Source organism: Lagenorhynchus albirostris, chromosome 2, assembly GCF_949774975.1.
Source record: "Lagenorhynchus albirostris chromosome 2, mLagAlb1.1, whole genome shotgun sequence".
NCBI lineage: Eukaryota > Metazoa > Chordata > Mammalia > Artiodactyla > Delphinidae > Lagenorhynchus > Lagenorhynchus albirostris.
This window is the reverse complement of record NC_083096.1, coordinates 157,474,040-157,486,656: the sequence shown is the minus strand read 5'-3', so window position 1 is coordinate 157,486,656 and position 12,617 is coordinate 157,474,040. Positions and strand designations below refer to the sequence as shown.

Below are 12,617 nucleotides of genomic sequence, written 5' to 3'. Positions count from 1 at the left end.
GAACAAACAAACAAAAATCCTTTCATTTGGCCCTTTATTTTTAGAACCAAAGAAGGAAAGACTCTTTCTACAAAAAATGTTTGCAGGTGTGATAGGAGATCTTTGTGAAGAAATGGACTAGTGGGATTGTAAGAGTATGTAGTGAGGGGGTAAATGAGGAAAAAGAAAAGGTTTCTTTGCCGGAATCCTTGGAGAGAAACCTTATAATTGTTTGATATTTGTCTGGTTCTCACAGTCACATTGTAAAAGAGGAACTGTTGCCATTTGAACCTAGGAAGAGAGTCTCTGTAACCTAAATTTATTTTATGTTGTTGTCCCAGATCTAAAGCTGCATCTATTTTGATTAGAGAAGTTGCTTCTGAATAAAGAAACGAAGTATTTATCCTTAAATAGAGCCATGGCGTTGCTATCAACACGGCTTCTCCAGCTTTTCCCTTTATATAGAAAACACAAAATAGGACCTTTCCAGACAAGGTAGTCTTTCCTGTAAAGAAAATATTTTTTGATAACAGATTTGGGGGAAACACTGGTAGATTGTAATGAAGGGGGAATTTTGCCTAATAACATGGACGGTCCAACCAGGTTAATGGATACAGTTTGATCCCAGGGAGTTTAACAAGAGGAGCCTTTGGTAGCAGGTTAAACCTTTGGTTTTGGTAGCAACAGATTTGGATCTCCAGTGTTAACTGCGGATATCTCCCTGTTTCATAGAAAGGGAATGATCTCATAGTATTGATGATGATCCTGCAAATGTGCCTGTGCTCTTTCTCTAATTCAAAAATCAGGACTAGCAAGCACTAACCAAAATCTCCTAACACTTTGTCCTATAAGATTCTTTAAAAGTTTTCCAGGAGCTTTCTCCTTTCTTAGCCCAGGGTACAATGCCTTGCTCCTCTTTAAAAAAGAAAAGAAAAAGGATTTAGAGGCAGTTTAGATAGAATTCTACTATGAGTAAATAATAGGGTCTTCAGGGCTTCCCTGGTAGCGCAGTGGTTGAGAGTCCGCCTGCTGATGCGGGGGACACGGGTTCGTGCCCTGGTACGGGAGGATCCCACGTGCCGCGGAGTGGCTGGGCCCGTGAGCCATGGCCGCTGAGCCTGCGCGTCTGGAGCCTGTGCTCCGCAACGGGCGAGGCCATAGCAGTGAGAGGCCTGTGTAGAGCAAAAAAAAAAAAAAAAAATAATAGGGTCTTCAAAATACTTGGGAAAGGAAGATCACATGCCGCAATTTATAGCTTGATTGAGAGACTCTTTGAATACTGTTTTTCATGTTTGGGTTCTAAAGTTTTTTCTTTGACCTACCATTCTTTGATTTACTTGAGTGCCATGATTCTATATTGGGATGAAATCAGTGTTTTATGCCATTTATGAATTGTGCAGTTTTTCCCTCTCCACACCCTACACACACACACTGTTAAAAATAAAAGGGGGAGGACTAAAAAAAAAGAGAGGTAATGAGAATCATTAGAATGTAACTTTAGTTAATATAGATGGAAAGAAATCCTAACTTGGCTAAATGAGAATTAAGACTGAAAGTGTTAGTGCTGCAGGTATTATCTCTATCCATAGAGGTTTTTGCTAGCTATAGAGTGGTAATATGAACAGAATATATACCTGAAATATGATGTTACAGCAAAGTGATAAAAGAAATTATTCTTGAAAGTAATATTTCAATCTTCTCTAACAGAGATGCCCATATTCTTAAGGAAAATGAATGTAGCTCCTGGTTTTAATGAATCAGACTCTGATTTAAACTTCAGAAGATTTGTAACTTTTATTCTGACACATCTTCTTAAATATGTAAAAATTACACTGAATGAATACTTAAGACTATTCTTTCCTCTTAATTTACATAATGATTTTTTTCAGACCTTAGTTCTATAGATATTGATTTCTTTCTCACATATATGCCTCTTGGTGTGTGCAGAATTCCATATTAAAAGTTTTTTTAAACTCATTTCCTAGTCAAACCTGAACTGTAAAGAAGGCATAAATAGGTTTAAAATGCAGGAAATTTTAGAAGATCACAACTGGAAAAAGACTGTTGAGAACTTGTTGCCTTTGAGAGTAGAAAGGGCTCTAAAACTTGAACTGAGATTTGGAGTTTAGTCAGAGCTCTACCACTAATTTGCTCTGTGTCCATAAGGCAATTTCCTTAATCTCTGTGTGCCTAGGTTCTTATAAAATGGTAGTGATAATAATACCTGCCCTCACCTCCCTCACAAAGTAGTTGTAAGAATAGGATAATGTTTGTGACAGTGCTTGAGTTCTCCAAAAGCAAAGCTATTCAGAAGTTCAAGATAAAAGAATATTGTTGTGTGAAGGGTTCATTTCCAGTTTGCTTCTATGAAAGTATCTTTAGTTACCCTAGATCATTTTATCAAACAAGTGTAAGGGAAACTGAGGCTTTATCATGGTATGGTGTTCACCTACAAACGTATTCTGTTCTGTTTCTCCCCTGCTGGATATTTATTGCACAAGCTGAATTTTTCTTTATAATAATCTTTGGAAAAAGTGTAACTTCAAAAACCAAACTCCTTTTAGTGGTGCTATGGCAGCTGTGATTGTATTTTGAGTTAGATTAATGTGGTGAAACCATCAGATAATCAGAAATTAACTTTGCCTTTTGCCTTCAGGCATTTTTGCTACAGATTGGCATCAGAGGCTGTTGTACAACCAGATAGTTATCCCTTTGTTTCTTGCAGATTTTTGGTACCTTTTTTTGGAACCTTTTTTTGGAGTAAGGGGTTAGGTTTTAAGAAGGAAAAGTGTGCTTATTTCACTTACCACTTTGCAGAGTTGACCGTTGCTTTCCAATCACCATGTACCTGTAAAAATTAAAATATAGTAAAGGGTTTTTTCTTCATTTAAATTCAGTTCTGAGCATCTGCAGGTGATATCAGGCAGCCTGTTGGTGTCTGACCCAGTTATCTTTATGGATTGTGGGCAGAACCTTACATTTCTACAGGCTTACCCACTTTCCTGAGGGGAAGGGGCGCTTGTTTCTAGGAAAAAAACAAAGGGCACATCACCACAGGTTGTGTAAGCAATTCCTTGTTGAAACAGACAAGTTTGGTTTGTGTTTTGTTTTAAGAAATAAAAGGATGCATTTTAGGTACACAGGGTATGAATGCATTCAACATTTATTTTTTTATCTCTGTAGATGCTGATCTCCCCTTGTTGCAGGCAGTTTGGGCTTTTCCAGCTCATCACTAACATGGATGAGATCTATCTTAGTTTTATAGGATAATGAGAATTACAAGTACTGAAAAGTTGGGGAGATTCATGCTTGGGAAATGAACAAAAAATCCACCTTGCTGGGTGAGATAGCTGAGAACATTGGATATATCAGGAATACTTTTACTTAAACAATTTTTGCTGTAATGTGTAGCTTTAATATCTGTCTTCAGTTATGGACCCCATGAAAGTATTACTGTATCTTGTGAATAAAGATCATTCTTGTGAACTAGTATATGGATGCATTCATAGGCTGTGGGAAGCAGTGATGTGTGTATGTGTGTGTGTGTGTGTGTGTGTGTGTGTGTGTGTGTATAAATATTCTATGTTTATAACACTGTGTATTACATAAGTTTATATAGAAAAAATAATGTGTTTCTTTAGTGTTTGGGGGACTAAAATTGTAATATAACCATTCCAGTGTAATCTGACCACTCAGTCTAGAGAACATTTGTATTACACACAAATACACACCCCTAAAGCATTGCTAACTGCTCCCACTTGAGATAATTGCTGCTTTTTTTTTAAGCCCGAAGTAGTGGACAGGAAATAGCACTCTTTTAAAAGGGGCTTTTCTGAAAAGTAAAATGTAAATGTAGGACATGTGGGGAGGTGGGGCCTCCTGCAAATGCCCTGCAGATGGACAAATAGCCTTTTAAATTTTACTTTTTAACCATCTTAACCGTGTGTGCCTATTTGTACTGCAGATGTGAAATATTTTGGGGAGTTAATATCAGTATGTTTTGAAACTGAATTATTACATAAAATCAGAGTAACCTCTTTCTCCATCCTCCTTTTCCACACTGACTCTTCTTGCCAAATATACCAAGTTTCAGCATGGTAAAATGATGGACACTCAAACCTCCTTCCTCATCTTCCCTATCCTGTCTTACACCTGGTCTGGCCTTATATTTTTTGTTGGCTTTTCATAAGTAAGAACAATTTACTGTAGTACTTTAGAGACTGCAGAATTTCAAAATGTTTATAAGCCTTCCTTTGTTAATGTTTGGTTACACGATAACATTAGTTAAAACAATGGAGTAAGTCTGAGTTTGTAATATGCTACAAGATAAAATCTTGAGTGATATTAAACTTGACTGCCACATTTTATTAAGAGGAAATTGGATTATATGGTGGGTGGGAGCTAGTCTATGATATATATGTAATCACTGTATAATTAGAAACACCAAATGTTGAGTCCTATCACTGTGTACTTGGGGGCCAGGCTTTGGATATGGTTGTCATTTTAATTCCTCAAAGACTATATGTCATTAAGATGAGCAGAAGGCAAATAAAGTTTTTAAACAAAACTACTTTTGGGGGGTATTTAAATTTTCTTTCCCCAAAAAAAATTTACTACAAAAAAACCTAGGGTTGAGACTGAGAAGCTTCAAGCCGCTTTTTAAGCAGTTCAGTCACTTACAATATTTTATGTTAAAGAAATTGTCATAATTCTTTCTGAGCCAAACTGTCACTAAAATGTCCTGTGACAGAACCACTCCTCTTTTTTCTGCCATTCTGTGTATTGGAAGTGTTCTTAGTTGTATTTGTTTTTAATCCTTGATTTTAAAATATTAATGGTTTTAGTGTTGCTTAGCTTCAGTTTGAAGTGTAACTTTCACTAATAACTGCAATAAAAAGAAAAGCTTTGCTCCAAACTTTGTTTTGTGGTCACATCATTACAGCACTTCAGGCTTAGGGAAAGGGAGTTGGTGTGATAGAGTGGAAAGAATTTAGGCTTTCATAATCACGAAGTCCTGAATTCAAACCTGGATTGCGTGATTGCGTGACGATAGACAAGTTCCTTGATGCTTCTAAATCTCAAGTTTCCTCCACTATAATGAGATAATAGTAGGGCTGTTGGGACATTAAATGAGTTAATAGATGGAGGGTACTTAATAGTGCTGGGCATGTAGATGGAACTCAGGTTTTAAAGAGGTTCTGCTGCGCCGGCCCCCCACCAACCCAGGACTTCCCTGGCGGTCCAGTGGTTAAGAGAGTCTGCACTTCCACTGCAGGGGGCACAGGTTTGACCCCTGCTTGGAGAAGTTCCACATGCTCTGCAGTGCGGCCAAAAAAAAAAAAAAAAAAAAACGCTAGTGGGGCTGGGGCTCCATATAAAAAAAATTAAAGTGATGGAAAATACAATTCAATAAATAAATAAATAAATAGTTTCTCCCCCACCTTAAATAAAAGACACTGGGTCTTTTAGACTCTCCTCCCTTAAGACATTGGGTGGCGTGGAAAGAGGGGTAAGCAAGAAGCCAGGCTTGCGAACTCTGCCAGGCAGTGAAAGAACTTAAGAATAGGTAGGATAAAAAAGAAACTGAAATGGACGGGGAATCGTCACAGGCACTGAAGTGGATACACAGCCCAGGTATGATATGCAAGAAAACCCTGGACTGAAATTTTGAAAACCAGCTCTCAACTGTCCTAACGGCATAGCTTCAGGTATATCACTTTTCATTCCATAATTGAAGTTAATAGAGTAAAATCAGAGGTCTCAAGTTGGCAGCCAATTTCTGCCTGCAAATAATTTTTGTTTGGTATTTAAAATATTTTTATTAGTCCCTAATATTTAAAAAAATCAGAAGATCTCACATAAAAATCCCTTAAAAAGTAAGGACGGTCATCGATTTCACTATTCCTTCAGTATCCCTTTACAGCTGCCACCAGGGGAAGCTCAAGAGTGGTTGGTCCCCTTGGATGGAGCACACTCTCCACAGCCCCGCCACTCTGCCCAGTCTGCACAGGTCTGGACTCAAAGGAACCCTAGTGTGAGGTGAGGCCTCCAAGCAAGCAGGAATCCCTATGAGGATGAGCGCCTTACCTGGGGGTAACTCACTACTTTGAAGCAGTCCAGCCTAAATATTAAAAACTTGTCCCTTCATTATTTCCATTTACCCTATTTCTGTTCTCCAGAACATCAGAGAATTCAGTCTGTTCCCTTCTGGCTATTATGTGTTCTTCACCCCAGTCTTCTCCCACCTACATGTCGCCAGAGTCTGTGCAGCCCTAACAGTACAGTTTGTTTTCTTAAAGGACCTTGTTACTGATGCTGAAGAAGCTCTAGTTAGCTTAACTAACAAATGCTGATGGGTTGAGTTTTTTTTAACTATGTGTGTCAGTTGTTAAGTTTGACAAATTGAAGAGGATCACTCTACTGTCAATCTTCCCAGTAACTACACTGATAAGGAAAATTCTAAAAACGTCAATAACTACACCCAAATTCATACAGTTAAATGGGGGAAATATGTGTAACGGTGATGCGAAGGCATGCTCTGATAAATCAGGCTGTAGCATCCCTAAGTGTAGTACCAGAAAAGCATGACGGTTATCTAGGCAGACAGTAATCGGACGATTGCTCTAATTGATTAATAAGACATGCTGGACTGGACAGAACAAGTCACCAATTATATGAGAGTTCACCTGCTTGAAACTTCAGGTAAAAGGGTGCTCAGAGCACTACACTAAAGCATGGAGAAATGAGGCGGCAATCTAAGGTAAAATTCCGAGGTGGTTTTTTTTTTTGGAGGGGGGCCATACATCTTGAACTCTCAGTTCATGTAGTTTCCATGTTTCAGTCGTCTGATCATGTGACAAATTCTTTGGCTGCTGAGTTTTGCATGCCTTGCAGATGCTTTTAGGAAATTAATTGGGTTAATCTGTCAGTGCCAGGAAAGGATGGGATCATTTTTACTATACTTGATAAAATGTCTCTATCATAAAGGGGACTGGAATCTTTAGTTTTATCTGTAGAAAAAAGACTGTTTTCCTGCCTTCTGCCACTTTTGTTATTTCTGTAATTTCCACAGTCTATAGAGATCTTTGCAATGCCTTTATAGAGCAGCACTTGTCTCATACTTTTCTCTATTAAAATACTTTCCTTTAAGAATAATCCTTGGGGGACTTCCCTGGTGGCGCAGTGGTTAAGAATCCGCCTGCTAAAGCAGGGGACACGGGTTCGAGCCCTGGTCCGGGAAGATCCCACATGCTGCAGAGCAACTAAGCCCGTGTGCCACAACTACTGAGCCTGTGCTCTACAGCCCGCGAGCCACAACTACTGAGCCCACGTGCCACAACTACTGAAGCCCGCGCACCTAGAGCCCGTGGTCCACACAAGTGAAGCCACTGCAATGAGAAGCCCGTGCACTGCAACAAAGAGTAGCCCCCGCTCGCCGCAACTAGAGAAAGCCCGTGCGCAGCAACAAAGACCCAACACAGCCTAAATAAATAAATAAATAAATAATTTTTAAAAAGGAGTAATCCTTGGGAAACTTACACAACAATGTAAAGCAATTATACTCCAGTAAAGATTTTTTTAAAAAAAAGAATAATGCTTGGGTTCAAGATTTACTTATAAACAAAGCAGACATATTCGTGGTTTAGGATTATGAAGCTTTATATGATGTCTGATTCTCAGCTGAAATAAAATGTTAATGGACTTTTTTGCTAACGGACCTCAGAAACAGCCCAACTCAAAAGTACTTGTGGGCTTCCCTGGTGGCGCAGTGGTTGGGAGTCCGCCTGCTGATGCGGGGGACGTGGGTTCGCGCCCTGGTCCGGAAGGATCCCGCATGCCGCGGAGCAGCTGGGCCCGTGAGCCATGGCCGCTGAGCCTGCGCGTCTGGAGCCTGTGCTCCGCAACGGGGGAGGCCACAGCAGTGGGGGGCCGGCGTACCGCAAAAAGGGGCCTGCTTACTGCAAAAAAAAAAAAGTACTTGCAACTGCTAACTGTACAATATTACTCTTTATTTACTGCAACATAAACTGTCAAATGGAATTGCATACTATGTTGCAAAACCAAAAACAACATAGGAATAGGATACTTTACCAAACAGGATTTCAGTCACCACCATCATTCAGATGGTTTTCACTTGTATTTTATACAAATGTAAAATTAAGGTTGCTTAACCATTTTATGAGTTTAATTTTTCTAATTTATTTTTGTACTTTTATAAAGATTTTAGATTATAAATGTTTGCCGTTTGTGGTATTTCTTTGAATAGTGTTATTTTTTTACTATATTAAAAGGTGTGTTTTAAATCTTTAATTTAAAAGTATTACTAATATCTACATTAAGACCCTTTAAGGAGCGACAGGGCGACTCTCTGGAGGCCGTGTCCTCTGTGGTGCCTGAGGAGGACAAGCTCTGTTCCTCTGAGCACCAGTGGTCAGACCATTCATGTCTCAGCATTTCTCCAGGACCAACCTACCCCAGGATGGTGTGGAATACAGGACATTCACCTGTCACCCAGCCACCATTCTGGTTCCAAGGCTGCATGTCTCCACTGGATTGGTGAGAGGGTTGTCAGTGGTTTGCTCCTGGGCCTAATTCCAGCTGCTTATTTGAATCCTTGCTCTGCAATGAACTACTCCCTGGCTGCAGCCCCTCCCTCTTCATAGTCACTGGGACATTGGACAAGTTGTGACTATATTCCAGGGATTGGCACTCTCAGCTTTCACCTTTGCTAGGCTTTGTTATTTCAACGATCATGATGAGGGCATCTGCATAGCTGTTGCTATGCTATGGAAGCTCTGACCTTTTAGACGTAATACCTTGAAAATTGATTGTACACCTCCCTTGCCTCTGCTCTGTCATGCCATTCAATTCACAATAAGGAGGAAATAACAGATAAGTCCACTGGTGAGACAAACCTCTTCTCCTAATCACCTCGTTATTTTTAGAATGTAATCTTTGAGGAAAGATTTGAGAGCAATTGTAACCAAAAAATTGTCAGACTGAGTTCTCTATGCTGGGGAGTTAATGGGGTGTCTCTCAGCTTCTCACAAGACTCACAGTATAACTAAACATTATATATGAGCTTTTGCCTTTTAATTTATCAAACTCTTAAAGGGAATTCAGCTTTATTGCTCTCAATAGCTGATCAGACTTCTATATTTGTCCTAGGATGGTAGAGAAAGGGAGAGACTGTTAATTCGAGAATAAAGACTTTCAGAAAATTAGGCAGTGTTTAGTTTTTGCAAAGTTTCCCGCTCTGTTCAGTCGATACCAGTTACTGATGGTTACATGTCCAAGGTAAACTGGCAAATTAGAAATCCTGATGTTTCACATTACTGATTTCTAAATCCTAGGAAGAAGAGCCTGGAGAGTTCCTGAATATAGAGAAGTTCCATGTAGGGAAGAGGTCCCTTTATAGATGTTTCAAATTGTTACAGATTCTAAACCTAGACTTAATCATCAAATGTGTTTATTTTACTTGTCCTAAAATAATCTGTCCACAGATATAAAATTATAAGTAATAAGTTGTTGTTTTCCCATTGTGGGAATCTCTAATGTGAAGATGTATTCTATGAAGATAAAGTCTTTTTTAAAATAAGATGCTGTGTAATAAAAATTTATTCTACTCCAAAAAAAGACCCTTTAGATACCCATTTTTTTTTAATTAATTAATTAATTTATTTATTTTGGCTGCGTTGGGTCTTCATCTCTGTGCGAGGGCTTTCTCCAGTTGCGGAGAGCAGGCTCCAGATGTGCAGGCTCAGCAGCCGTGGCTCACGGGCCCAGCCGCTCCGCGGCATGTGGGATCCTCCCAGACCAGGGCTCGAACCCGCGTCCCCTGCATTGGCAGGCAGACTCTTAACCACTGTGCCACCAGGGAAGCCCTAGATACTCATTTTTAAATCTGCACAAAAGTATAACACTTTACTTTGAATGCAGCAAAGCTACTTTCCATTCATTTAAACTGATAGACTTTTCTTTCTTATACAAGAAAATGGAAGGGCAAATAGAGTCGAGGAGGGGGGTTGTTGGTTGTTTCAACCTCCAGATTAAATCATCTGCAGCTGTGTAGTTGAAACAGCGGTTCATTCTCTCTGACTATTGTATACAAAACTACTTAGTCTCACTTAAGTCTCAACCTTGAGGATGTCAACGTGAATTTATTTGGCCTGAGACAGGTGTGAGAGCAACAGAAAAGTAAGCTGGAAAAAAGGCCAGAGTCAAGCAGTTTCCTTTGGAGTAGTGTACAAACAAACAAAAATGTCTAAGTTAGAGAGAGAAACTATTTCCACTCTCTCTGTGTTTTTAAAAAAGTGCAATTTACTAGAGCAACTATACCCAAATCCCTTGGCAAACAACTCATACAAAAACATCAAGATCGGCCTTTCTCACCTTCTGAGATGCCCCACACTCTGTGGAGTGTTTCTCTCTAAATAAATCCACTTCTTACCTATCACTTTGTCTCTCACTGAATTCTTTCTGCGATGAGACATCAAGAACCTGAGCTTCGGGGCTTCCCTGGTTGCACAGTGGTTAGGAATCTGCCTGCCAGTGCAGGGGACACGGGTTCGAGCCCTGGTCCGGGAAGATCCCACATGCCGTGAGCAACTAAGCCTGTGCACCACAGCTACTGAGCCTGCACTCTAGAGCCCGCGAGCCACAACTACTGAGCCCGTGAGCCACAGCTACTGAAGCCCGCGCACCTAGAGCCCATGCTCCACAACAAGAGAAGCCACTGCAGTGAGAAGCCCGCGCACCACAACGAAGAGTAGCCCCCTCTCGCTGCAACTGGAGAAAGCCCACGGGCAGCAATGAAGACCCAACGCAGCCAAAAATAATAAATTAAATAAATAAATTAAATAAAAATAAAAAAACATCAAGATCTTCCACTGTACCTCGAAGGTGGGTCACTTGGTTGTAAGTAGCCAAAGCCAGTCCCAATTTAAAGCAGAAATCTTCTGATGTGACACTAAATTGCTGTTGCTTGAAAAACATTTTCACAATCACAGTTCTCACTTTTCTAAAATTGCAATTTCCAGAGGGAAGACCAGAGTTCAATTTAATAGTAGAATACAACTTTGCTGTCATTTGCCAAGCACATTAATAAGCCATTTGGAACTTAACTTTGGTTATCTACATACGACAGAATGAAGGTAAGGGGGCGGGGGGGGGTGGAATCTCCAAATTTGTACTTTGTTTCTCCACTTAAGAAGGTAGAAAGGCCAAAATAGAACAGCTTTTAAGACATTCAGTTTTACATTTCTGCATATTGGAAATAACCTGACATTTTAGCATGCTTCTAAACAGAAAAGGGTGAATAAAATCATCATTCATCCTCTGAATTGTCTTTATATTTTTCCCTTAGATTTAAATTTAATTGAAAACAACCTCACATCAACACCAAAATAGGAACTACTATTTTGTTAGAAATTGCCCTCTTGGAAGAGAAATAAAGAAAGATAATTTACCTGAAATCTTTCCGGATAAAAAGTCGTTAACGATCGTGGAGAAACAATCCAGTATTTAATTAGTCTGTAATATCTACAACCATCAGGAAGCACAATAGCGTATTTCAGTAGAAAAGACTTGGGAGATGGAGCACCACGTAGTACTGTATCTGCCTCTAGACATTGGAAGTGCACGCTAAAGAAAGATAAGTTTTCAGGGAACAACACACGAAGTAAGCTGTGCAAATATACACCTCCAAAAAAGGCAATACAGTTTTAACTTCAGTAGCTAGATGTGGGGATGGATACCTTATCAAGACATTTTTCATATTAGAATAAGATCAGCTGACCAAATATTAACTAAAGTACTTTTAAACACTGTCCTAATTCAGTAAAAGGTGTATACTCTGAGGATTTTAATTATTGGAATTCACTAAGTAAGGTAATCTATGACATTTACTGGGAGGAGAAAATTGAGAAGAACAGAGAAGATACATAACATAACACTTCACAGATTTTGAGAGAAAATAGCTTGTTATTGTCAGGGCACCTCATGTCTCCTTTGGCTAAGTCTTAATCAATTAAAAAAGTTACAAGTTCATATTCTGCTGTTTTCATGTTTTTATTTTCACATTTTAAAAAAATTTCTTGCTTCCTTGTCTACATCTCTAGGATCCTTTTTAATCCACGAGAATGTGGAATGGATAGTTATGTTCTTTAAATCTGAAGAGAGAAAGCAGCCAACTGAAGAATATTACAACTAGACACAAACAAGTCATGGACATTATCTTCCTATTTATAATGATCATAGGAGAGGTGGCAGCTGTATCGAAGAGCAACATTCCCAGGGTAATGCACACATGAAACAGAGCAATGATATACATTTCTGCTACAAACTGAAAGTAATGCACTTCATGAATATAATGTGTCTGTCCTGTGTATTGCTTTGAGCAAATGGGGCTCCTCGTATATGAGTCCACATTGGACCAGATGACATCAAAACACAGCTAAAACTGCCCATAAATTTTTGTTAAAACTAAATTTCCTATTCCATTTCAATACATACACAAGTCCACCGATGAGAGCCAAAGATATCCCTAACTTGAAGGAATAGTAATAATTTATAGGCTTCCTGGTTCTGACATTGACCATCCGTCTCTCATTTCTCTCGGCTACCCATGTGAACATTTG

At 39.3% G+C, this 12,617-nt stretch overlaps 1 protein-coding gene and 1 pseudogene across 1 annotated transcript in view; both read left to right on the top strand.

The window, feature by feature from the left end:
• Positions 1-4,894, top strand: part of AGO3 (argonaute RISC catalytic component 3) — a 127,943-nt gene extending 123,049 nt beyond the window's left edge. The window contains exon 20 of the mRNA XM_060140571.1: positions 3,163-4,894. The gene's annotated coding sequence lies outside the window, so the exon portion shown is untranslated. The remainder of the gene's footprint in view (positions 1-3,162) is intronic.
• A 1,726-nt stretch (positions 4,895-6,620) lies between these two features.
• LOC132515567 (succinate dehydrogenase [ubiquinone] cytochrome b small subunit, mitochondrial-like) lies at positions 6,621-9,123 on the top strand (annotated as a pseudogene).
• Positions 9,124-12,617: the final 3,494 nt, after the last annotated feature.